This window comes from Anastrepha ludens, chromosome 3 (genome assembly GCF_028408465.1).
Source record: "Anastrepha ludens isolate Willacy chromosome 3, idAnaLude1.1, whole genome shotgun sequence".
Classification (NCBI taxonomy): Eukaryota; Metazoa; Arthropoda; class Insecta; order Diptera; family Tephritidae; genus Anastrepha; species Anastrepha ludens.
Window position 1 is genome coordinate 123,710,265 of NC_071499.1, and position 27,335 is coordinate 123,737,599.

General features: G+C 39.1%; 1 protein-coding gene across 2 annotated transcripts in view; it reads left to right on the plus strand.

Annotated features, from left to right (window-relative positions):
* The window catches only part of LOC128858997 (optomotor-blind protein-like), a 63,204-nt gene that overhangs the window by 8,714 nt on the left and 27,155 nt on the right, over nucleotides 1-27,335 (plus strand). The window lies entirely within an intron of this gene.

Here is a 27,335-nt window from a genome sequence, read left to right on the forward strand (position 1 = left end):
GTTTTTTTAAAAACTACGTCTTCGAAATGGCTTACTTTCATGCGCTCTATTTATGAATCTCTTGCAGAGGAATTCTTCAAAAAATTTTATTTGCTTATCTATATTTGACGCCAAATGCTCCAAATAGGATTTAAAGGATCGCATATACATATGTGTATACGAGTACATTTCGCGAAACGAGAAGAAGGGGCGTGAAATTAAGTAGGAGAAAATTTTTCCTCTTCGCTGTATTCCTCTATGGGCCTGAGGAGCGATGTCGTATAGTTCATAGGTACATATTGAAAGTCTAAATAGGGAGAAACAGCGACTTAACTTTTTCATTGTTAGTAAATTTTTTCCACAGAGCTGTTTTTTTTTCTGGAAATAATTAATAATATTTATAAAATCTGAAAATAATCTGAAGTGGACACTACTCGAAGCTTTGTTGCTTCGGAAGTGGTGCGCACCTTCTCCTTACTGATTTTTCGTTGATCTTAGGAACGCCAAGATACTCATGAAACTCAGGGATGATAGATTACCAGGTTGGCTATCCAAAGCAAATTTGCCTGTCATATCATAGGGTACTCGGTAGCAAGGATGATACATTACCAGGTTTGGCCTTCAGCTATGGTGCGAAACGCAATTAAGCGAGTAACACATTACTGGGGACTCGGCAGCAGAATTCTACCCACTCAAGGATGATAGATTACCAGCCAAGTTTGGCCTTCAGCTATGGTGAAAAACGAGGTTGAGCGACTAACTTCAGCTGCCACATCACTGGGGACTCGACAGCCGAACTCTGGCCGCTCATTTCCCACGTATTCACACACTCGTCCAATCAGTCGTTGCTTACACGACACGAAGTAATGGTTGCGTTGATTTTTTTCGTATATCACCAACACAATCTCAGTTTTTTCGTAAACAAAGCAACGTCACATCCCCTGTTACGTCATTCTTCTGACTGCCTGATTCCCTCATATTCGCTGAAAGCCGATTAACCGTCTGATGTTGGCCAAACATGCCGAATCCTTTTTATAGTGAATGAACAGTACTTTTTTTGTTTTTGGTATTTTCATTATTTTTTATATTTTCATTATTTGTTATATTTTCATTATTTTCTTTATTTTTTTATTATTTTTGATATTTTCTCTTGATATCTAAATCTATCAGAAAAATTAATTGCTATAACAAATTAAATTAAAGTGACCAATTCTATTTTTTGCCACATTCACTTCTTCTTCTTCTTCTTAGCGTCACAGTCCTTGGTGAACCATTGCTTCCTTCACAGCTTCTTGCTCTCGTTCTCGATTTACAGCCACTTCCCTCCAACATAGCTCGCACTAAGATCAGCTTCCACATCTTCTAGCCACCTTTTCCTCGGGCGTCCCTTTTTTCTTTCTCCAATTGGGCGAAGATCTAGTGCGTTTCTCGTTGATCACCCTCTTGGCATTCTAGCCACATGTCCCAGCCATCTCAGTCGTTGCGACTTAATAAATCTTATTATAGTTTCTTTCTTAACTATGTCTTCCAGTTCGGCATTGTGCCTAATGCGTTAAGTGGCATCTAGCAGTCGAAGCGAACCACATTCACTTATTCAGTTGAAAATCTGAAAAATACTTAATAATTTTTTATCATTCCTCCGGTATCAACGCAATGAGGCGGAATATACTTTTGGAACGACATTCAAAAAAGGTTAGTTTTATTGGTTTTTTCGTCTTTTTTTTGGCAATAACAACAAATCAGACTTCGCAATCCCCTACCTTATCTTCAAGTAAGATTTTACAGTACGTTTTCCATCGAGAGCCTAATCGAGGAATGAAAACGTCAGTAGTAGATTCGACATTGAACTGTGTAAACTGTGGAAGCCGGCCTCTATTCGGAGTCGCTCATTATATCCGAATCAATTCCACTTCTTGACTATGTCAGTGCGTTTTCTAGGCAAATTTATTAGCAATCAGGGAAGCCGGCAAATCACTAAAACACTACAAAAGAAATCGCTGCAAGTGTAGTCTTTCAAACAGTCAAGCAGCTATCAAGACCTTAAATTTCAATTCCATTTCATCCAAACTAGTTTTACACTGCAGAAAGGAACTAGAATTGCTTGGCCGTTGGCTTCAAATTTCTCTGATTTGGGCTCCCGGTCATAGATATAAAGAGGGTAATGAGACAGCAGATGAGCTAGGAAGAAAAGTTTCTGCACTAGACATAACAGAGGCGGTGACAGTTCCTACGCTATTCAACACAATAAAAACATCCATTGCTTCACACTACTATGTTTTAGCCGAAAAAATGTGGAAGCAGGTGGATACAGGTGGAAGTAGTTAACTACATGCACTACAACAAGAAATACACAACCATCGTACAACATCCAGAGGACGATTCACCTTTTAGGATGTTCTCGCCCAAGCAGCTCACTTATGTATCACTGCAACCCTTACAGATCACTGGAAGGTAGGTGATCATGCGGCCAGACTTAAGCTTCCTGCAATCCCATCTGTAGAAGCTGTCAGGAAACGGGGGTGAAAGAGAGACGTTTCCACCATTTATGCGAATGTGCAGGTCTAGCGAGAGCAAGACTTCGCTCTCTCGGTGAGCCTTTCTTATAGCAAATTAATGAAATCTCAGACCTAGAGTTAAAAAGTTTGGTGGTCACTTAAGAGTTTGAAGTTTGATCTCACGAAATGGATCTAACTCAAGAAAACAAAAAAAAAAAAAAACAAGAACAAGACATCGCATGAGAACAGTGGCAGCAAAAAGGCGCCAGTCGCTTATTAGGAGTATTTCAATAGAAACTCTCAAGCACAAGAACAACAACAACTGCTAAAAGATCTAGAATCGATAGCTTCACGAATTCCATCTTTGTGGCTTTGAATCGACCCTGGGCTGTTGGCGTAGACCTTCTCTTTCACGTGGCCTCAAAGAAAAAAGTCACAAGGTGTTAAATCACAAAATCTCGGTGGCTAATTGTGATCACCTTTTCGAGAGATAACACGATTCGGAAACTTTTCCCGTAAAAGATCAATGGTTTCGTTGCTTGTGTGCCACGTAGAGCCAAATAAACGTTGTCCAGATCAATACCATTCAATTCCGGCCATAAAAAATAGTTAATCATCTCTATTCTATTCAAAATAGCACCTGCTATTGGAGAACCCTTTATTTATAAAAATTTATAAAAATACAGCGCACAATTTTTTCTCACAAATAACAACTCGTCCCATTGCAATTTCCATAGAAATAAAATTGCACCGAAAAATTATATTGAAAAATGCCTTTGCATTCATTCAGCTATAAAGAATTTCGTTACTAAAGTGAAAAAAATAAATAAATAACAACAATAATCATGTGCCAATAGTTACAACTACTAATAATGTATCGGCAATTGATAATAATAGTACAATAGCAATAACAACAACAACACGAAAAGGAAAAACACCTGGCGCATGCTACAAAAGCCTGCAGTCAACGGTCAGCAAACAGCAAATCAACAACTTATCACTTGATTTATTTGATTTGACATGAAGGTATGTGCGTGCGTGCGTGCGCGCATTTATGCGGCGGTATGCGTGTATGTGTGTGTGTGTGACGTTATCAGGCAACCGACATCATCATTAGTCGCTGCCAGCCAACGACATAGCAGCTATTTCCAGCTGCTAACCAACTAGCCAACAAAAGGTGTAATAATAAAAATGGTTGTTGTTGCTGTAGCAGCTGCAATTGCAGCAACAAATTAAATCACATGCAATCACCACAACCCGGCAAACAATATTTTACTGCAAACACTGATTGTATTATTGTTGACTGAATGCTAAATGTTATTGTTATTGCAACTTTTCGCCTTTTTGCTGTAGTTGTTGTTGTTGCTGTTGCTGTATCGCACTTGTAGTGTTAAAAATGATGCCTACTACCGACCGTTGACTGACCACCAGCAGCAAACAATAATCGGCAACTGGCAATTTTCTAGCAACTGGCAAACATTGTTAGTTTTGTTGTTGTTATTATTGTAGTATATAAGCAGTTTGTTAGTGCTACTTTCCTTGCATGTAGGCATGCATTAGTTTTTGTGTCAATTTGCCGTAAATAATTTATCTAACATGTCAATTGGAAATTATTGATGCTGCCGCCAGAGTGAGTATTGGTGTTGTTGGTGTTGTTGTTCGGCAGCTGTGTGCACATACTGCCCACTTTCTGCACCCGCATTCTGCATTTGTTTTTGTTTGCATGCGATTGTTAGTTTAACAATTTTTCTGGCAACAATAATTATTTTTGTTGTTGTTGTTGTTGCTGCTGCCATCAATACTGTTAAAACTCCTCTCATTGCTGTTGCAACATTTCGCACACACACACATGTCCTTGTTAACCTTTTATTAGCCAGCTTCGTTGCATTTCGTCTTGCACTACGTCGGCGAATTTTCGTGCACAGTAGTGTTGTTGTTGCTGCATATTGTTGAATGTTGTAGTATTTTTGCTATTTTTTAAAATAGTGATTTACTTGCCCTGAAAATCGAGATATGGCGCAAGTTCAGTGCAATAGTGTAGCATATCCACAGGCGCTATCCACAAATTAGTAATGATAACTTTGTTATTGTTGCGAGTACGCGCGTGAAATTGAGAAGTGCATGCGACTTCGAATAGTGTTGAGACTTACTGGTGCTGCAGTGGCGAAAATTTTCAAAAAAAAATTTTTTTTTTATAAAATTATGTTCTGCTTTCTTACCCAGTTAGGCGTAGGACTCGATTATTTAGTAGAATTCAGACTTGAAATTTTCAAATCACGATTTTTAAATTAAAAATCAAGAGATATTCAGCCTACTTGCAAGGGTTATTATTATTATATTACTATTATGACATTCTTGTAATTTAAAGTTTAATATTATAAATTAGAACTTAGTCTATTCACAAATTCGATTTATATAAAATTTCCAATCTTCTTTGTTTTTGCTAGCTAACTTAATTGCTTTTAATGAATTTAAATTTTTTTTTTTGCTAGCTATCTTAAATGACTCATTGATTTATTAGTTTCGTCACGTTGTCTTCGCCCGTCCTCTTCTTTTTCGCTTGACTGTGGATTCCGTTCCAGCACTGCGTGTGGCGTTTTCTTAATGTATGACCTAGCCACCATACTTTCTCTTTCCGATTTCTGTCTTCACCGGCATTTCCGAAGTGGTAGGTGTGCGTAGTGGTAAGTGCGTAGCTTCCTGATGTTCGCCTTTCTGGTTGACCAGATCTCGCATCAGTACGCAAACTCGTTTTAACGCAGGCATTAAAAACCTGAATTTTTGTGGGCAAGAGTATTGAGTTTTATCGCCACAGTTTACCCCGTTATGCAAATATATTTTTGGCCTTTCTGAGACAAAGTTCAATATCAATTACAGTTCCTCATTCAAAGCCGGCATTGCTTCCTAGATATTCAAAGTTCTGTGTCTCTTCTAGAACATTGCCCTCTATGCACAGGCTGGTTTCATTGCTTGCATTTACCTAATTACTTTTGCATTCGCTCTATTAATGTTTAAGCTGACTTATCGTGATTCTGCATGCACTGAGTTTGTCGGAGGCGGTCTGCGTATCTGAATGCTTCTCAGCTAGAAGTGCAACATCGTCAGCGCATACTCAAGACGCCCCAACTTTTGATTGAGCTTCCAATTTATGCCGATTGAGGTCTCATCTAACACTGTGAGTATTGCATCTAGAACGATGATAAAGAGCAAAGGGGGAAAGCAAAGAAGAGCAGTTCCTTGGACTCAAAGCTATAGCTTAGCGCACCGCCATGCAATACATTGCATTTTATTCCGTCTTAACTTCTTTAAGGATGCTGAGTGTCCCCCATGTGCATACCCTCCCAGCCGTTATATATACAGGGTGAACGATATGAAGTGTTACCTATTCAAAACACCATAACTTTTTTGTGTGAAATTAGTTTTTATTGATTTCAAAGACAAACTTGTTCAAAAATGATTACAATTTTAACATATATTCACTTTAGCTCGATATGACAACCTTTTGCCTTGATTATAGCCTTCAAACGGTTAAAAAATGAGTTGCATGCTGCACGAATCTGATCTTGAAGTATTTTGGCCGATTCTCGTATAATCGCTTTTTTCAGCGCATCCATACTGGCATATTTTTTAGTCCTCACCTTGCTCTCCAAAATGGACCAGATGGAGTAGTCCATCGGACTTGCGTCTGGCGAATTCGAAAGCCATTGTGTGGACGAAATGAAGTGTTGATTATTACTAAGAAGCTAGCACGTTCGTGCAAGCGCAACAACTCCTTTGCTCTTTCGCACCGAATGCTGTCTTGAGATATTTTCAGTTCTTTGGCCATTTTTCTTCCACTTCGACGTGGATTTCGTTCAAGTGGAGCCTTCACTTTCCGAACCATTTCTGGCGTTGTTGCGTTTTATTTTTTGGTCCACCTCCATAGCGTTTTGCAATGCTACCAGTATCATTGTAACGTTTTATAGTGCGATACACAAACATTTTATTCACTTTGAGGTGACTGAGCTCACGAACAATGGCTGGTTGTGATTTTCCAGCCAAATATAATGCAATCACACTATTACGTTTGAATTCCATCACAGACAAAAAAATTCAAAGAAACTGAGACGCAAATGCGTTTGATGGCTTATAAACACTATATTGAACTGTCATTAGAACAATTTTGACGTTGATGTCATGAGCTTTTTTACAGATACAAGTAGTGTGAAGTTGGTAACACTTCATATCGTTCACCCTATACATAATATATATATTAGGCCGGGTCGATTTGTGGGGAGGCAAAAAATTGCCCTTTGCTCTGTGAAAATCACATTCTAGGGATCAAAATAAGAAACTTTGCCGAAGGAACCATACCTCTAAAACGAATTCTGATGTCCCCCAATTTGGGACGATTTTCACAGAGCAATGAGCGACCCGCCCTAATATATGTATATATAATTGGCGCGTACACTCGTTTTGGGAGTTTGCCCGAACTCCTCCTCCTTTTTGTGCTGTGCGTCTTGATATTCTTCCATAAATGAAGGGACCTACAGTTTCATGCCGACTCCGATCGGCAGATAGGTCCTCAAATCGCTGGCCGGCAGCACTTGGGGCAAAGACAAAGAACTGTTGCTTTCGACATTTAAGGCAATTGGCCGGCCGGTTCTAAACTATGCTGCGCCTGTCTGGTCGCCTGGAACTAGTGATTCGCAGTGGACAAAGCTTCAGACATGTCAAAATACCGCCATTCGGACAGCGACCGGGTGCCTCCTGATGTCACCCATCCAACATCTACACAACGAGGCACAAATGCTCCCAGTTGCGGAGCACAACAAATTGCTCAGCAATCAGTTCCTGCTGGTGTGTTACCGCAGGTTTCACCCCTGCAGACACCTGCTTGAGCCTGAGCCGCCTCCCAGGCACGTCAGGAGATACCTTCTTGACTTCGCTGACGAACTCCAGGACAAAACTGACCGAAACCTACTGGACCGGACAGTATTAAGACAGCCAATAAACGACATTCACCGGGAGACCGTTACCACCTTCATGAACTCCCGTCCTGTGAATGCCGTAATCGGAGTCCAACCACCACCTATCGCAGATGAAGAGCTCCAGCTTCCCCGTGAGACTCGTGTAACATTGGCACAATTACGTTCTGGATATTGTAGCAGGTTGAACTCCTATTTATCCAGAATTGACCCCGACATACCAAACACATGTCCGGCATGTGAAGGTACCCCGCACGACACTAGCCACCTCTTCACATGCCCCCTCAAACCGACTCATCTAACCCCCTTCTCCCTCTGGACCCAACCTGTCGAAACAGCATGTTTCCTGGGCCTACCCTTAGATGAGCTAGACGAAGACGACCGATGATATACTTACACTGACAGGGCTAACTATGCTGTTAAAACAACAACAACAACAGCTACGGCGGCCGCCAAGCCGTTACAAGCATTAAAATTGGTATAACCTCACCAATTTTTCGGCTGTAGTCATTTTGTATTATTGTTTGTAGGATGTGGTACTATGTATAAGACTTAGATTTGAATATTGTTTCGAAAGCAACATTTTTCGAAAAAATTTAATTTTGTAAATTTTTTTTTAGAATTGATTGTTTCAAATTTTACAGATTTTGGCGATAAAGTAAATATTTTTTAAATTTCGTAGCATCACATAGCAATCATTTAATCATACAAAAGGACAAACATAAAAAAGTTCCAAATTTACCAACTAAAAAATTGAAAAAAATTGTCTTAGCTTTCCACCTGCAGAATCGCCCGATAATCGTGGCCGACTTTAATGCTAAACGCACAGAATCTCTGCTAAGCCGAGATAAGCATAGTCAATAATAGGAAATAAGCATAGCCCATAGATTTCAGTCGTAACATGGTAGGCACGCCCCAAGGATGGGTGTGCAAACACATGACGTCTGTAGAAGAGAGAGTCTCGCACCTTCTGCGCCATTGTGCTGCTCTATCCAGGCATAGGTTTACTATTCTAGGTAGACAATTTTTTAATGAATTGGAAGATCTCAGTTCTGCAGAAATCAGGAATATTCCAACGATTTTTGAACAGCAAACACTAGTTTTAGCACGCAACAATTGTAAGCTCTTATGAAATATTGTGCCTGAACGATCAAGGTCTGCATCTCGTACAATGCCCTCCAACATCAGGTTAAAGAAGTCACACGACAGCGAGTCGTCCTGTCTGAAACCCCGCTTGGTATCAAACGGCTCGGAGAGGTCCTTCCCAATTCTGACGACGCTCCTGGTGTTGAGCAACGTCATCTTGCAAAACCGTATTAGTTTTATGGAGATACCAAATTCAGACCTCGTGGCATACAGATAACTCCTTTTCGTACTATCGAATACAGCTTTGAAGATGGTGTGTGCCGATTCTCTTTTTATGGGTCTTTTCCAAGATTTGGCGTATTGTCAATATTTGGTCCATGGTAGATTTTCCAGGTCAAAAGCCACACTGATAAGGTCTAATCAGTTGGTTGATGGTGGAACTCAGCCTTTCACACAATACGCTCGCTAGAACTCTATAGGCGATATTTAGAAGACTAATCCCGCGGTAATTGGCACTGATTGCAGGATCACCCTTCTTATGCATTGGGCAGAGCACACTTACATTTCAATCGGCAGGCATGCGTTGGTCTTATATAGAAAACAAAAAATTTAAATTCGCAAAATTTCCAAATCGCAAATTCACAAAATTCAAAGACTGCATTTGAAGTCTACCTATAGACGTTAAATGCCTTAAGGCCACTTAGCCATGAAATTTGTGAAGGACATCCATTTTTTTTTACTTGTAAATATTACAAAAAAATAAAAAATTAACAATTTTCAATTAAAATTAGCTCGATTTACTCTTTCGCTTCTACATAAACTTGAAATTGAGCAAATTAATGCATTAAGTGAATTTGAATTTCACGCAATTATATGGCACAAAGATTTCGCTGCTTCCAGACAAACAAAATCACATTGGTATGTGTGTAGACATATGAACGTAAGCAATTGTGCATGTATTTGTTGGCATTTCAACTTATTAAATTCGCTGCTGTAATTGATGCCATTGATTTTCGTGAGCGCCAATTCAGCGAAATGGGATTAAAACACCTACCCGAAAGGCGAAAAGCTATGCCGACACTACAGCAACACAAAAGAAGCAACAACAAAAACAATACCACTGACATATAATGCAATACGACAGCTAGCAGCTAAGAATTTAACAGAAAAAATTTTATAGCTACGTAAAAAAGCGTAAAGTAAGGAAACAAAAAGGAGGGAGGATAAAATTAAAAGTCAGCGCGCCACAAAAGGAAGCGTCTTCGAAAATCGCATCAACCACTTTGGTCTTTGGTAAAAGCACGCTGCTACCTCTCACCTTTTTCCACCCTGGAACCCGCAATAGCGGCGTAATAATAGTTGTAGCAACCCTGCTGCTGTGATGCTCCTTGGAGCGCCTTTCTTTCGCAACTGACATCCGTGAGCTTTTTCTTCCCCTACGTCTACCTACTTGTCTGGGTGTGTGTGTAGTCAGCTTCAGCAGCTGCAACAAACTTACGCTCATTGAATGTTAGCAATAAAAAGAAGAATGCTTCAATAAGGAAATAGGAAAGCAACAACAACAACAACAAAAACAAAAACTAGTAGTATTTGAGTACAATGTTGATCGAATGCGTTACGCAAAAGTAGCGCACATAAAATTGGAAAAAAATTCACCCTCACGCTCAGCCAGCTCTTTTTTGTATACTGATTGCTTATGATTTTCTCTTTAGAATCGGATTTTGGGTGCCAAAAAACTTTCGACTCATGATGGCTCTAAAAAATTTAGCTATGTAACTTCATATGATGTGCCTGTCTTTTGCAAACAACTAACCTGGTTTCATGAGTTCATGAGTTGAGTTTTATCAGGCACTTTAAATAAACTTCCGTCATCCGATTTAGGAGGGCCGGAAAAGCTGAGCCCAAAACTGCAGTAACTGTGCTGCACCGGGCAACAGCAGGCTGTGGCAGCGCAAGTCAGTTGTTGTAGAAGCTTAAACATTTGCCATACTTGTATGGAGAATGCTGGTGGAGGGACAGCCCTGCGGCGGATATAAATCCGTGCCGTTCCGATAGCGTGGCACCGACTGTCATGGGAACGGCATAATGGTTATGCTGCTACAACAACAGCATTTCCAACCAGTTCAATGGGATATAAATAATCACTTTTACTCTTCATTCATAACACATGGCCTGAAAAGTCCCCGGCCTAACAAAGGAAACACGTTTCTTGGTTTGTTCAAAATTAGCTTTATTCATCAACGTAATTTCTCTCAAGAACAATGCAATTCATCCAGCGCCGCTCTAACATTTCAATACCAGTTTTGTAGCACGATTTATGTTTTCAGTGATCACCTTTAAATTCGAGCGAAATTTCTTACCGGCGAGCATTTCTCTAGGTCCGCGAACAGCCAGTAGTCACGGGTAGCCAAATCTGGCGAATACAGGGGATGTGCAAGCAATTCGGAGTTCAATTCATGCAGTCTTGCCATTCTTTTGATTGACTTGTGACTGACTTGCTTTCGGTCAGCAGCCTCTACGACTGTGTGTTTCTGAGTCCCCATAACACTTTTCAAGTCGTTGCTTCGCTTGAACGGCAGTTTTTCCCATCGAGAAGCACTGTAAAATTAAAATACGAAATTCTTTTTGATCCATTGTTTTGAAAATACCGAAAGTAGCGTCACTCTTTGCACAATAACTCACGCACTAATAAATAGAACATCCTGAAATTGTAGCAACTGAATTTCTAAGGTTAGTACTAACTGGAAAAGAGGTGAATGCAATAAAAAATAGAGCCATCTATGTGCTCGGTCCGGACCTTTTCAGACCATATGTTGGCTCTTACGGCTCACGCAGAATCTTCGGGGAGCTATTGGTAACCTTTTAGCATATCTTCTCATTGGTAGTTATTGCTCTGTTAGATCCCCATTGGTTGTGGATATGCTCATACTTCTCTGAGAGTACTTACTTAGTGATCGTTTTCGATCCCATTCCGGTCACGCATGAAAATCCAATAAGTCGTACTTTGTTTCCATCTTTCACCAGCTTTTCTACAAATTGATTTAAAAGCAGTTTATAATTGGCATTTGACTCACAAATGAGTTTTTGTTTTACTGCGAATTCGTTGCACCTTGTATAACAAGTTCTTGTGTTAAGAAGTTTCCCTCTACATATGCAGCTTACGACCTGGAACCCGAGGAGATGTAGTCTGTTCCGTTTAGCTCTTTAGATTTTCACAAGAATGAGCCCAAAAACTTTGAATACAGGTGGGGTGTGATTAAACTTGAAAGCAAGTCCCTTTAGTGGTTCTGTGCTCAGTTGCTCTACTCCGCGTATAAACGCGGAAAGAGAGATATATTTAATAGAGCGGTGTTTTCTCAACTAACCTCCAATATTACAGCTCACTTTATCATGCCGATAAACACATTTTCTGGCTCTCAAAAGTTTATTAAAATATTGAACCGATACAATCTGAAGCTTTAAACTTTAAAGGTTAGTTTTGGTGTCCTTTAAAATTTGTAGTTAGGTTTAAAGTGTATTAATATTAATTAAGGGGATGCAAATAAGCAACAGCTGATTAACAAAAGTTAAGAATAAAGTGAATTTTTTTACGTCAGCTTTTCTATATTTCTCGAATTATTTTGGTCGAGTTGAGCGAAAGAGAAAACGAAAAAGGTTAAAGTGCACTTTAAAGTTAGAAGTAGTTTTTCTGTTTCTTTAGTTGAGCTCACTCTATTGGTTAAATGAAGAAACGTTTCTGGGACATTTTCCTACAGAACTCAACTGCTAGATAAGTCAACGTTAAGAAATCCAATGAAAAATAAATTGTGATTTATTGGATCTAGCAAAATTATCTTCGTCGGATAGTTGAGAAAACGAAAAGTGGTAAAGTGTACTTTAAAGTTAGATTTACTTTTTAAATTTGTTTAGTAGAGCTCAATTCATTGGTGAAATGAAGAAACGAACTATTTTCAACAGATCTTAGTTACTGGATAAGTCAATGTTGAGAAATCAAATAAAAAATAATTACGAAGAGCGAATTTATTTTCGTCGGATGAGTTGAGAAAACAAAAAGTGTTAAAGTGAACTTTAAAGTTAGAGGTAACTTTTGGGTTCGGTTAGTGAAGTCCACTTTGTTGATAGATTTTCTTTTACAGAGCTTAACTACTGGATAAGTGAACGTTAAGAAATCCAATGGTGTGATTAAATTATCTTTTCTAATACTGAATTGAATATTTGGCCAAAAACAAAGTAACTTTTATATGGAAATAAGATTTTCCTCACTTTACTTCACACACACACACACATACCCGCACACCTCATTCATTGCGCTTCATTTTGCTTATTTTGTTTTCTTATATACGAAATTATATATTCAATGATACAAGTGGAAGAAAGAATGATGGAAGAGATTTCAAGTGGGTGTTCAAGATGGCAACATACTCGTATACGCAGAGAAAACAGAATCAAATGCGAGATGAGAGAAAAGTGAAATTGCGGCTGTGGGGGAGAGTAGACGCACATTTAAGATGGATGAAGAGCAAAGTGAAGATGGATGGATAAATGTTTATGATAGCGCCAGCCAAGGAATGAGTGAAGACGTGCGTATGACTGAGCTGAAAAACAGGGAAGAGGATAACTGCGCTGGATGTGATGTACGTCACGCTGGCTGTGAAGATTGAATACTCGTACACTATGGAGATATGATTCTTAGGAAGAGATTGAAAGCGATGTGGCCGGAGGAGGAGAAGGAGCATGTAGAATATTTCGGGAGAGAGAATGCTGTGAAACCGTCAAGATGTGTATTACTCTGCATGAATGGCACGTGGTAGTGTAGGCTGAGGGTTTCATGCAAGCGTGTGGACCATTATACTCCTTACTTATACTTGTATATAATAAATGGGAAAGCTTTTCTTCACTGTGCAAGTACATACATACATGCATACCGCAAGCAAATGAAAATGCTCAACAAACAAAAAAAAGCAGCAACAAAAATTTAAGAAATAAAAAATAGAAATTTTTTTATAAGATGGTGCTGAAGAAGTGCGCGCAGGAGTAAGCTAAGAACGCCAAGTGCCGGATATACAAGCCGAGATCAGCAGACAAAGCATACAATGCCTAACAGTTATGGCTGAGGGTGTAAAAACGCTAGTAAAGGAAAAAGTAATGAAAAAAATTAAATTGAAAAAATAGAAAAACGTAATAAATAAAATTCAATTCAGCGATAAAAGCGTGTGTGCGTGAGTGCTTGTGTGCTTGTGCGCCGCCATGACTCAGCCACGGCGTCTATTGAGAATTTCACTAATTTCTATGCGTACGAATCGACAGTGGTGGCTCCACACTGATGATTGGAGGCGTACATACATACACATATACACCATACATACATATATATATGTATCAATGACGATAAGCGAAAAGCTGTAAAGTTGACTATTATTATAACGCGGCAAATGCTAAACACCCACAACACTCAGCGAAAATTGTGTGGCAGGCGCAAGCACCACGGCAAGTAAGTAAGTGCTACCGACAATGCGTATCATCCCTTTGAGCGTCAGCGACCCACTCACGCACACGAAACGGCGTTGAAATCACGCATTCGCTTAAACACCAAACCGCCAACAACCCCACTGCCTGTAGCAGGAAAAGGGGGAGTGGCAAGAGGAAGGAGAAGAATAAGAAGAAGCATAAAATATCGAACACTTAAATGTTGGCGATTTTAACAAGAAGCAAATAGCAATAACTCTGCTGACAACAATGTCAGCCGCAACAATATAAAATAAATATATGTGTGTATGGATGTCTCTAAGTATTGTAGAAACGCGCTTTTGTTGGACTCTGCGGCGACGTCTTTGTTTGGCGCACTCATTTCGCAAATGAAATCAATTTCAACAATGTCAATTGCCATGCTTTCCTTGCCCCCATTTCTTTGTAATGCGCGTGTGTATGTATGTAGATGTGTACATACATATGTACATATGTATAACCGCTGCTTGCCCCTTGGCACCGCTACTGCTTTCACACAGCGCTTCATTGCTTTTGCCGCCACCACCGCCACCGTCGTTGCCGCCGCTATCAGCGCGCTGTCTGTCAAAAAATCGATTGCCAATTGGGGGAGCGCAATCGTTGTGGCCGCTGTGCGGTGCCTTAAAGGTTGCGCGCAGAAATTCATCAGAATTGGTATTGGCATGCCGAAATTACACTTACCTGATTGCTTTTCTTCTAAATATGGTTTCAAGTAGTTGGCTGACAAAAATGCTTACTCTTTTTCTTTCTCGGTTGTCGGATTACTTACTCGATTGTTTATTCGACTACTTCGAGGCTTGTGAAGATAATTACTTACTCTTTTACACGGCGCTGATTTGATGTTCGAACCGTTAATTACTTGTCCAATGTTTTATTTTCCGCTTTCTTTATTATACTTTCTGATATTTCATTTATTGTACCCAAATCCAAGCTACTTTAGTGCTTTCTTGCTCGTACAAAGAAGCAATGGATTGAAACTTTGCAGAAAAAGAAATTATCAATACCCTTTATTGCTATTATTGGAGCAGCATAGATCCTGGAGCTAAAACAATGACTCGAATTATGTGCAAAACATTCATTCTTCCACTAAGAATCAGAAGGATTTCGACTTTCTGTTTCCACTTTTGTTGAATGTCCTTTTGCACTTACTTCCCATCGACCTTTCCGTTATTTCCATCGCAGCTCAAATAGCAATCAGGTTAAAGGAGATTGACCTCTGGAGGCAATCTCTCAAGGGACATGGTATCATTTTCGGGCAGTTAACACCATATTTCTCCGAACGTCGAACAGATCGCTCCATCCGCAAACTAGAGTTTGAGGGTCGTGCTAGGGCAATCTTTCCAAATAGGCATGAATGGAACGAGGAGAAAATCAGCACCGAAGCTGGTACCTCTGCCTTCACTGACGGCTCCAAGACGGAATCGAGGGTCGGAGCACCGGATTCCTCTAACTCAGCCAACTTCTCTATTTTCTTAAAATTGCCGAATACTGATAGTGTTTTGCAGGCAGAAGTCTTTGCGATCCTGCAGACATGCAAAATGTTTGGGGAACGTGGGAGCGAGGAGGATATTAACACTTTTTCAGATAGTTAAGCCGCGGTCAAAGCTCTGACGACGCCATGGTGCAGATTCAAACTAGGCAACTCCTGTAAGAAGGAGATCAAATCTCTTGGGTGTACAGGTAACATTCCTCTGATCTGGGTTCCAGCACTTAGGAATATTGAAGGAATTAAAATTGCTGATGAGCTTGGGGGAAATATAATTGTTGATGAGATGAATGGGACTGAATTGGTCTCAGAGGTCTCCTATACCATCATCGACACATCTCTGACTGTTCTTAAAGCGGGATAGCATAACTTTTTTCTCAGGACAGCGCAGAAAAGATGGAGCTCCATTTCCTCATGTGCTATTTCCAAAACAATTTGGTCTCAATACAATAGATGCAGGACGCAGAAAGTCCTGGAGACTCTACGCATTCAATTTCCAAAGTTGAAGCTGTGTTTGCCGGCCATTTGACGATCGGCGGAAACGCGGAAAAGCTAGGTTTAATTACCATTTCACCCGCATTGCAGAATCTGTGAGGACACTTCAGTGAAAGAGACTCTTGAGCACTTTCTCTATAAGTGTCCAGGTTTGGCGGCCTAGGACAGTGATTCAACCTAATTCCTATCCATCTTCTCTATAGCATCCACAGCTTCGGCTGGCTGTAGATGTTTTTCTTCCTCTAAGTTGTGACATTTTTCGCAGGTAATGGTCTACATTATGATATCAAAACGGCACTCTAGAGCTACTTGTAGTGTACCCGTGGTACTCTTGTCACTGAACTAACTTACAGGGCATGAAAGCCACATGAATTTTCATAGTTTAGTCCAGGGGCGGATCGTGACATTGTGGGGCCCTGGGCTAATGTTACTCGGGGGCCCTGTTTTCTATGGTGATGCAGTATATAGTTATCAGAAAAAAAATCATCTTATAAAAACATTTATTTTTCAAAAAAAATATGACAATAAAGAATATTAAATTACAAATCAATCTTTCTGCATTTTCGTGCAGCGAATTCCATTATTTGCTCATCAACTGCTAAATCCTTTGTTAGATCACAATTTATCGAAAAAAGAGATAAATGATTAAGTCGATCGTTCGACATTATTGTCCTATACTTATTTTCAATATATGACATCCTGGAGAAACAGCGCTCCGCTTCGCAGCTAGTGATTGGCAACGTCAAAAAAATTTTTAAGATGGTGTAACATTTAGGAAATACACCAACAAGTTCCCTTTCATAGATAAGCGTATAAATTTCACTGCGAGAGGTGTAGCAGTCTGATTTCGATTGTAGTAAATATGATTTTAATTGAATGCAAACTCTAAGGCGAGAGCCTCAAACAAAAACAAAAGTGAATAATGCATATTTCACATATTCACACGCACCAAGCCACACCCAAGGTAACAGTTGCCTTAACGCGCCTGATAGAGATATCAATATCAATACTCCCTGGAGTGCCCAGTGCGCATCACCATCAACTCCAATTCTCCCGCACATATCAAAAACATCAACCGGTACACCCTCCTCCACTTTGTTAACAATACCAAACCAACAGGTCGCTCTCTCCACTCTTCCTCCCACAATAACATCAACAACCAACACAACAACAACAGCAAACACAGCAGCTACAACATCAGTATGTTCCCTGGCACATCTGATTTCCTCTTCGGCAGTAACTTCAAAAACTTCCACAACATCGCAAGTACAAAATATTTACACCATTAGCCCCAAAGAACCAAATAAGCAAGAAAACCTAAAACGACATCGTGACGGACAGTCCCCAAACAACTCAAACGAACAGATGAACACTAATAAAAAACATAAAAACAAAACTCAAAACACTGCACAAAAGACACTCAAAGAGTACTGGCTGGACAAGCCTAATTCAAGCAACCGATTTGAGTTGCTAGCACAAGAAACTGAAACGAATGAACTACATACTGACAGTGGGACAGAACCGAAAACAAAACCACAAATCCAAACAGAACAACGCAAACTTAAACCACCACCCATCTATGTGCAAAACGTTGAAAATGTACATGCATTAACAACAGCCCTTAAATCACTAACTGATACAAAATACGAACTTAAAGCACTCTCAACAAATGAAATTAAAATCCAACCACAAGAAAGCATTCACTACACAAACATTCTGAAACTATTAAAAGATAAAGAAACAAAATTCTACACATTTAGACCTAAAGACCAACGAGGCTTCAAAGTAATACTTCGCAACGTTCATCATGCAACTGATAAAAACGAAATCATAATGGAACTAGCAGAGCTTGGTCATGAAGTGCTAAACATACACAACATTCAACGCAGTAACACAAAACAACCTCTCCCGCTTTTCGCTATAGAACTAAAGCAGCAAGACAATAACAAGGAAATCTACAAAATAGTAACCCTTCTACACTGCAGAGTCACGTTTGAGCCACCTCACCAAAAGCGGACAATCCCCCAATGCACAAACTGCCAAAAATATGGCCACACGAAGAATTATTGCACAAAAGACCCAGTATGTGTAAAATGTGCTGGTAAACATAACACCCTTAACTGCAAAATCCATCACTCCTCCAACAAAAATGAAATTAAATGTGCCCTATGCGGCGAAAATCACACCGCAAATTATAAAGGATGCATGGTCTACAAAGCCCTACAAATACAAAAATTCCCCTCCCTCCGTAAAAAAGAACTACCAGCAACGCCAACGCCACCCACAGATCAGTATCAGAACTCTGGCACAAATAAACAAATAATCCCAGAAATATCGTACGCAGAAGCACTTACCAAAAATATGCCTTCATCAGCGAGCCATAAACAGCATCCTCCCACAATTAACACTTACCCGACGCAACAACAAGACGACTTACAAGAATTGAAACAAATGATGAAACAACTAGTTGCTCAAATGACCAACATGATGAATATCATAACCTTGCTTGTAACTAAACTTGATAAACAATAAATTAATAATCGCTATCTGGAATGCTAACGGACTATACCGCCACTTACTAGAATTGAAAATATTTTTAACAGACAATGCAATTGATATCATGCTCATTTCCGAAACCCATGCCACTGAGAAGACCTATATAAACATACCAAACTTCGATATTTATTATACAAATCACCCTGACAACAAAGCTCATGGAGGCACAGCTATCATAATAAAAAGAGCAATAAAATGCGAAGAAATGGATGGCTACAAAGCAGAACATATACAGGCGACTACAGTCTGCATCAACACTTTGACTGGCCCAATAAATATATCAGCTGTTTATTGTCCACCCAAGTATAATAATACAACACACCAATACCTTGATTATCTTAAATCAGTTGGAAATCGATACCTAGCAGGGGGAGACTACAATGCTAAGCACGTAACATGGGGATCTAGGATAACCACCACGAAAGGAAGACACCTATATGAGGCCATTAAGGCAAATAACAACAGCATATTAAGCACAGGAGAACCGACGTATTGGCCAACTGACAATAAAAAACTTCCTGACTTAATCGACTTCTGTATTACGAAAAACCTAACTCACGAAAACATTGCAATAAAATCATGCCTTGACTTATCATCAGACCACTCACCATTAATAATAACGCTCCAGGATAGACCTGTTAGAAAAACCATCACTTCGCTATATAACCATAAGACGAACTGGAATATATTTCGTGATGTCATAAAAGAAAACATGGAAACTCGAGTCTCTTTGAAATCCTCCTCCGAACTGGACAATGCAATCGTATACTTAAACGATAACATAATAAAAGCAGTAACACAATCGACACCAATATTAGACACCTTAATAACAAAGAAAATCCCTGCTTTTATTTTAGACAAAATCAAACAAAAACGCAAACTCAGGAAAGACTGGCAACGCTCCAAACACCCAGCCGATAAAGCTAAACTAAACAAATCATCAAACGAACTCAAAAAAATTCTCGAAGAACATAATGACAACCAACTGAAGAAGTACCTTAGCAGCCTCGAAACAACTACAGCTACCAACTATTCCCTATGAAAAGCAACTAAAAAACTCACTAAAACAATCATACACAAGCCTCCAATAAAAACAAACTCCAACACATGGGCTAGAACAAGCAAAGAAAAGGCTGAAACATTAGCTGACCACTTTAAAACAATATTTACAAATAGCATGGATAATAAAGACATTAATCTGCCGAACACAATTGAGAATGCAGACCACACAATACAAAACACGACAAAAGAAGAAATCAAATATTATATAAAGAAACTTAAAGACAAAAAGACACCGGGATATGACCAAATAAATGGGAAAATACTAAAGGAACTACCCGATACTATAATAAAATACATACGAGACCTCTTCAACGGAATAATTAGGTTACAATACTTCCCAAAAGCATGGAAAGTTGCACAAGTTATAGCGATCCCCAAGCCAAACAAGAACGCCACTGTTGCTAGCTCGTACAGACCAATTAGCTTGGTGCCCATCCTCTCTAAATTGTTTGAAAAAATACTGCTTGACAGAATTGCCCCGATTCTACAACAAAAAGACGTTATCCCCTCACACCAGTTCGGTTTCCGAAAACAACACTCAACTGTGCAACAGATTCACAGAGTAGTCAACAAAATTACAGACGACTTCGATAAGAAGAAATATTGCATTGCCGTGTATTTGGACATCGCGAAAGCTTTTGACAGAGTATGGCACAAAGGACTTCTATATAAACTAAAAACCATTTTACCACTTAACATATTTAATATCCTTAAAAGCTACATGTCTGATAGACACTTCTTCATAAAATATGACGATGAGTGCTCTGTTATCTTGACGGCGACTGCTGGAGTACCTCAAGGAAGCGTACTGGGCCCCATACTATACTTAGTATACACAGCAGATATACCAACGCCAACTACTCGAGGATCAATGATAGCTACATTTGCAGACGACACAGTTTTAATGTCAGCTAACCACAATGAAGAAGCAGCAACAAAAACACTGCAAGATACGCTATCAGCAACAACAAAATGGTTTGAAAAATGGGGCATTGAGGTCAATAAAGACAAAACACAACATGTAATATACGCGAAGAGAAAATCTGCAAGATATCCAATCCAAATTAACGGGGAAGACATAAAAATACACTCAAGTGCAAAATACTTAGGTATAACGATTGACTCAAAACTCACATGGAAAAAACACATACTAAACAAGAGAAACGAGATGAAAAACAAATTCCGACAACTCTACTGGCTACTAGGAAAACAATCAACCCTAAGCTTACTTAATAAACAAATGATATACAAATCAATAATCAGACCGACATGGACCTACGGACTAGAAATTTGGGGGACTGCCAGTAAATCAAACCTACAAATCATTCAGAGAAGTCAATCTAAGATGCTAAGGACCATCACAAACGCAAACTGGTATATAAAAAATGACGATATTCACCGCGACCTCGGCATAGACACTGTCACTGAAGCAGTAAAAAGAAGCAGCAGTAAGCACATCTTGCGACTATTAGAGCACAAAAACCATGAGATGAGACTGATACCGGAAATGGAACTTAAACCAAGAAGACTAAAGCGCAAAACACCCACAGATCTTGCTCGTACTGTAATATAAAATAAAATATAATAATATAAAATTATAGAAAACTATGTATTAGTAAAATTGTAACTAAATACCACCAAAGACAATAATGTTCTCTTTCAAAGGGAAGGGACAGTTTAATTCCAAACCCTAACACCAATTACTTATTGTTAATATTAACAGATCGTAATTTATAATGGAAATAAAAAAAAAAAATTGAATGCATTCATTTACTAAATTTTCATCTACGTCATCTGAATAATATTTTACAATATTGCGTACACTTTCCAGATCCACGCTTTCCTGGTTTTTATTCTGCAAATCCATTAAAAAATTTAATTTTTTGCTGGTTGTCTCATTGACTTGACCTCTTTCATTTAAATCCATAATCAGCTTATCCAATGCAACGTTTAGCGTGTCTCTTTTAAATTTTTCTGCGCTGCACACTGAGACTTTAGCAGTAGACTTATCGGCAAATTTTGAAGTAATTTGTCTCTTCTCCAAAATTTCTTCGCAAAATGTGATCAAAATTGCAAATGAGAGTTTCGCCAGTTTATTAAATAAACTTCGTGCCTCTTTTCTGAAATCAGCTTTCTCGTCCTCATTTACGCTAAAAGTTTTTAAAATTTTCATAATTTCGGAATAATGATTTTTTAAAGCTTTGACATCCTCATAATGACAAGACCATCTGGTTTGGCTTAAACTTTTTAACGTAAATTTTAGTTGCATTTCACGATGTAACAATTCCCACCTGTGGGTTGAAGATGAAAAGAAAACATACATTTTTTGCACCACTCCAAAAAAAATTTACAATTACGGTTGCAACTTTAACACATTCTTCATCAACTAGGTTAAGGGAATGTGCAGCACTTTTATTTTTTTGTTTAATTAATGCTTGGACACCTTTATACTGACCCGACATATTGGCTGCGTTGTCATAAGACTGTCCCCTACAGTTATCCAGTACCAGCCCATTTTTTTCTAAAAAGTCTAGTAGAATATTAAATAAGTGTAAACCAGTACGACTACTAATTTTGATGAATGAGACACATCTCTCGCACACATTTCCCTGAAAACAGTATCGTAATACAATAGCAAGTTGGTCATTGTGAGACAGATCTGGAGTTGAATCCATCACAATTGAATAATACTTTGTGTCGTCGTTATTTATTTGATTTATAATTTGTTTCACTATCTGTTTGCCCATAATATCAATAACTTCCTCATACACTGTTTTTGATAAGTACGATATTGTTGGTTTCGGTCGCAGCTCTCGTTGTTCAATATGTTCCCGAATGAATGGGTCAAACTCTGCCAATAGATCCAGAGCTCCCATGAAATTACCATTATGTGGTGCACCAAATACTTCTTCGGAACCTCTAAATACTAATCCTCTTATACTCAAAAATTTTATCACTGCAATAACCCGTTTCATGACATTACGATAGTACTCTGTTTCTTTCTTTGATTGATCCTGGAGCTGCTTATCTACAACAGACTTATTTTCTTTTCGTGACAGCCAAGCTAACATAGAAAGTTTATGTTCATTAGAATTTTCGTGATTTTCTAAAGACGTTCCTATGTGTTTCCAATCAGAAAATCCCGTTGTGTATTGAGAATGATCTATTTTGATCTTTTTATTTTTTTGTTGAAGCTGGATATTTATTTTCTGGATCTTTATTTTGAAGAACTGTTATTTCATGAGAGAGGATGTGATTAATGAAGTAATTATTTAGTGACATTGGCCACGATCCCACGTCAAGATATTTCCCAAACTCAAAGTTAATGTTTTCTGAATTTCGTTCAGTCTCAATATAAGCTTCCTTATGTTGAGCATTAATATCGTTTTCAGTTGGATCAGAGGGTTGTTGGTAGTCAGATAATTGTTCATTTGCATCACTAATATTTTTTTTTGGTGTTGGGGTTCCTTACTCTCTGTTCTCTTTGGATAAGGTTCCTTCCTTTTCGCTTGATAATAGATTTTTAGATCTTTCATCGTCATTCTTATGTTCTATTTTAAAAAAAGTATGTAGTTTTGCACATTTACTTTTTTCTTTTTCTCGGCTTAACTGTAATTTTCGTTTTTCGGCTCCACTTTTATATTTTCTTGTAGACATTGATATGATTTTGGTATTCTAAAAATAATCAAAGAACAGAATGAACCTATAATCGTTGAGATAATCTAATAGGTACTAATATTTTGTACAAGTAACGCAATTTATTAATATAGAAAAAACATGCAAATAAATTTTTGAGTGGATGAACCCGACCGCTGGATGAGGAATAATTTTCTTAACAACTCCTGTCGATTTGTTTGGTTGAAGCCACCGGTAAACTTAATTTGTTGAAACCGATTGGCGCTACCGATTATTTCACAAATCATAAATCGCTAGCCTCTACAGATTTTTGGTTCCATGTAGAGCTGGCCATAATTCGAATTCCCATCCACCCTTACACAAATTACAGAGAACACTTATAACTAGATTTACTTGCGAAGTTGATGCAATTTCCTTTGCTTTGTTCTGAATATTCCATAGAGCTTTACTGTCTCTTTTCAAAATTCGAGACGTATTATCGCACCAACACTTTTTTATGCACTACACTTTTTTAAGTTATATACAATAGTAACTTTATTAGCAGCACACAGGCAGTTTTTGTTCATTTTTGCACTTCGAAGCTTCTTGATCTACGGGGATAAAAAAAATATTAAATACACCGTCTATAGACAAGCGAAGTGGCAGGTGAATTACCTATTCGTTTCATGGGCGCGCACACGAGTTGATCGATTTTAGATGCCAAACTTACGGTTTTTTTTTCGTTGCAAGTAACGTTCGCACACGTGTGCAAACAAAAGAACATATATAAAGTCAAGTATCAATGTTTATGTCAGCTCAGGATCAGCACTGTCAAAAAGTGTAAGTACTTAATTAGTTGGCACTTAACCGTTTAAACGGTTCTGGCCGTCTAGTGTTTTTAGTAGAAAACTAATATGAGTGTGGTAGTAAAATATTAGTGCGCCTTGTAGGGCATTCGTATTTTATTTTTATTGGTGGCTGGGGGCCCTTTGCAACCATGGGGCCCTGGGCTGAAGCCCAAAAAGTCATTAGGTAGATCCGCCACTGGTTTAGTCTGATTCCACGTGGGAAATAAAGTGTGAAGATTAAAAGCTGGGCTCAACTCCGAGAAAATATCGCTCATTGAGCAGCTAATTTTTTTCATTACTTCTTTTAATCGTTTTCCCCCAGCGGCAACGGGCAGGCCCGCCTCCTTATGCGGTTTTTAGAAATTAATCGAAGTTCAATGGCTTCGCGGTCAACTTTACGCTCACAACTTTCACAAAGTCTTTTTTACCTACACTTCCATCTCCTTAAGACCCTAGAAGAGAGATTTTCATAGTGTTGTGGGAAGTATGAGCTGATCAGTTCTAAATGCTCTACTTCTTATCAGCTCTCATTTCTCTACGCTGATTAATTAATCTCAAAATTTAGCTGCTTAAATTCAGAGGCTTCTTCAATTAAGCTTTCCACGTCCTCAAGTACCGACCATACCTTCGAAATTCTGCACCCCAGAATCATAGTCCAATTTCTTTTGAAACTGAAGGATACATTCTGAATTTGTGAAGTGGCCTTATGAATACCTACGCATCACGCGCTTGTCGCACGCTCAATACCCACTTGACAATGACTCAAGGCGGAGAAAAATATATTCACCAAATCAGCTGAGTCATTTGTAAAGATGTATGCCACACCAAATGATAGTAGTGGTGGTGTGGAGAAGCGAATGGCGGTGCTCAAGAAAATAAAGAGCGAGACACAAAAGGCGAACTTCAGAAAAATAATGACCCAAAGGCAGCGATGCATCTAAATGACACCGACAGAAAAACAGAAAAACAACAAACTCAAGAAAGGCCAGCTACAAAGCAAACAAGTCAAATAGACCAGTGGAGTACGGAGGAGTATGGTTGAGTTGGCGAAATGTACAGAATGTTGGTCAGATGGACGGTTGGTTGGTTGGTCGGACGATCGGCCGGCTACGCAAGTGCCGGATGCGGATATGATGCGGTGGCCATCATTCATCATCATCAACAACAATAGCAACAAATACGTATAGCATCTCATACCAGAAAAGTACCAAAGCAGTGCGCGAACGAGTCGAAAAGGCGTTAGGTGGTAGGTGGCGCAATTGGTAATGGCGAGATGTGGTGTGGTGTGGTGTGGTGTGGTGTGGCTGCGGAGGTGGCTGAGTTGGCGCGACGAGCGAAAAACACTTTCCGTTGCCAATGAAAGGAACGCTCTTCACAAGCAATTAAGCACACAAAAGTCGCTGCAATGCCAACGGCTAAAGCGTCAAGCGCACAATAACAGCAACAGCAACAACAACAAGTACAAGAACTATGCACAACAACAGAAATAATGGTAACAATGATAAGTAACCACTACAACAATGGGTGAAGAACAAAAGACCATAAGAACGATACATAGACATGCCGGCCGACCGACCGACGGACGGACCCACCGTACATTTGACTGCATGCCTGTTGCCGTTAGAGACAAGAGAAATGAGTTGTGTGAGTTGCTGGGCGCTATTGTTGGCTGACTAGATGACTGAAAAACAAAAGACCTAAAATTTAGCATTGCAAACTCCATCTCACAACTGCAACGTTGGCACGCCGAAGAACGCTCAGAACATTGGTCAAAATACAAGCAAACATAAACCTCCTCCGTTCGCACTCGAGAGGTGCTACATCCACACACACACACACATGCATACCTACATATGAGTTAAATCTGTGGCACAGTGTTAGTGCTGGTCAGTTGAGTACATAAACGCGTGTAGGTGGGGGGTGTAGGGCGTGGGTTATGTCGAAAAATGTGGATGCTGTAAGTTAGCTGTAGTCGGGTAAATGGTTTGTGAAAATCGCTGAAGAAGCAAAGAAGGAATGTTGCGTATTATGAAGCTTGAAAGTATTTATGTAGATACTGTCAGAAACTGGACTCTCTTTTGCTTGGCCAAAACGGCAGACTGTTATGGAAACTGTTACGGAAAGATGCTGTTGCTTTATGAAGAATTTATTCTTAGGAAAGCAGCAGCTGAAAAGGAAAGAATGAATAAATTATTTTCGAATTTGATAGTTGCAGCAACAGCAGAGGGCAAAAATTCTTATAAATTTTTAAGGCCTTGCTATTCCTCTGATTATAAAGGCTAAGAGCTGTTTAGCTCCGGCATAAGATAAGCGAGGTTCGAATGTGCAAAGGAGTTTTTTGTTTTTTTTTTTTACGAGAAGGAAACATCGAGTCCGTCAGTTTGGGCCTTTAACCCGAACTAAACCTCCTACCGTCAAAGTATCGATCCGCTGGTCCTAGCGTAAGGTATCTCATCGGAAGAGGTGCAAAGGGGTGAAATATTAAATATGTCATTGTCTTTAATTTTTTATGTATTCCCCTTTATCCCTTAGAAACTACTTAAATCTGCGTAAAATTTATTTTTATCAACAAAAACAGAAAAATAAGATTTGTCTAACCGTACTAAGTAGATAAAAATAGCCCAGTTGAATTTTTCACTACCAGTATTTTTTCTACAAATTTTTTTTAAGCTTTTGCAAATAAAACAGAGTCAGGCATTCGAAGTGTAACCAACTTCTACCCGTCGCGCAGATGATGCACGGGTATCAGCTGTCTATTAGTTGGCTAAATGACAGTCCATAGTATTGTTTATAAGCGCGCGGAAGCATTTTGGCGAGAGTAAACGCGAAAAAAGAAAATCATTAAAGAATTTCAAACGTAATAGTGTGATTGTATTCTATTTGGCTAGAAAATCACAACCACCGATTGTTCGTGAGGTCGAGCATCTTAAAGCTAATAAAGTTTTTGTTTATCGCACCATTACTCGTTACAATGATAGTACTGGTAGCATCGCGAGACATCAAAAGAGTGCAACGTTACTTGAAATGGTTCAAAAAGTGAAAAGGCGACTTGAGCGAAGTCCCCGACGATGAGCCAATATCTGACCGCAGCATCCGCTGCAAAAAAAAAAAGAGTAATCAATTGGTCACCAGGAGGCAGCACCTACCACAGGTAATGGTTTGGGCCGCTGTAACCGCAGATAGGCGTTCTTCAATTGTTTTCATCAAGGCTGGCGTCAAGGTAAATGTGAAGTATTATCGA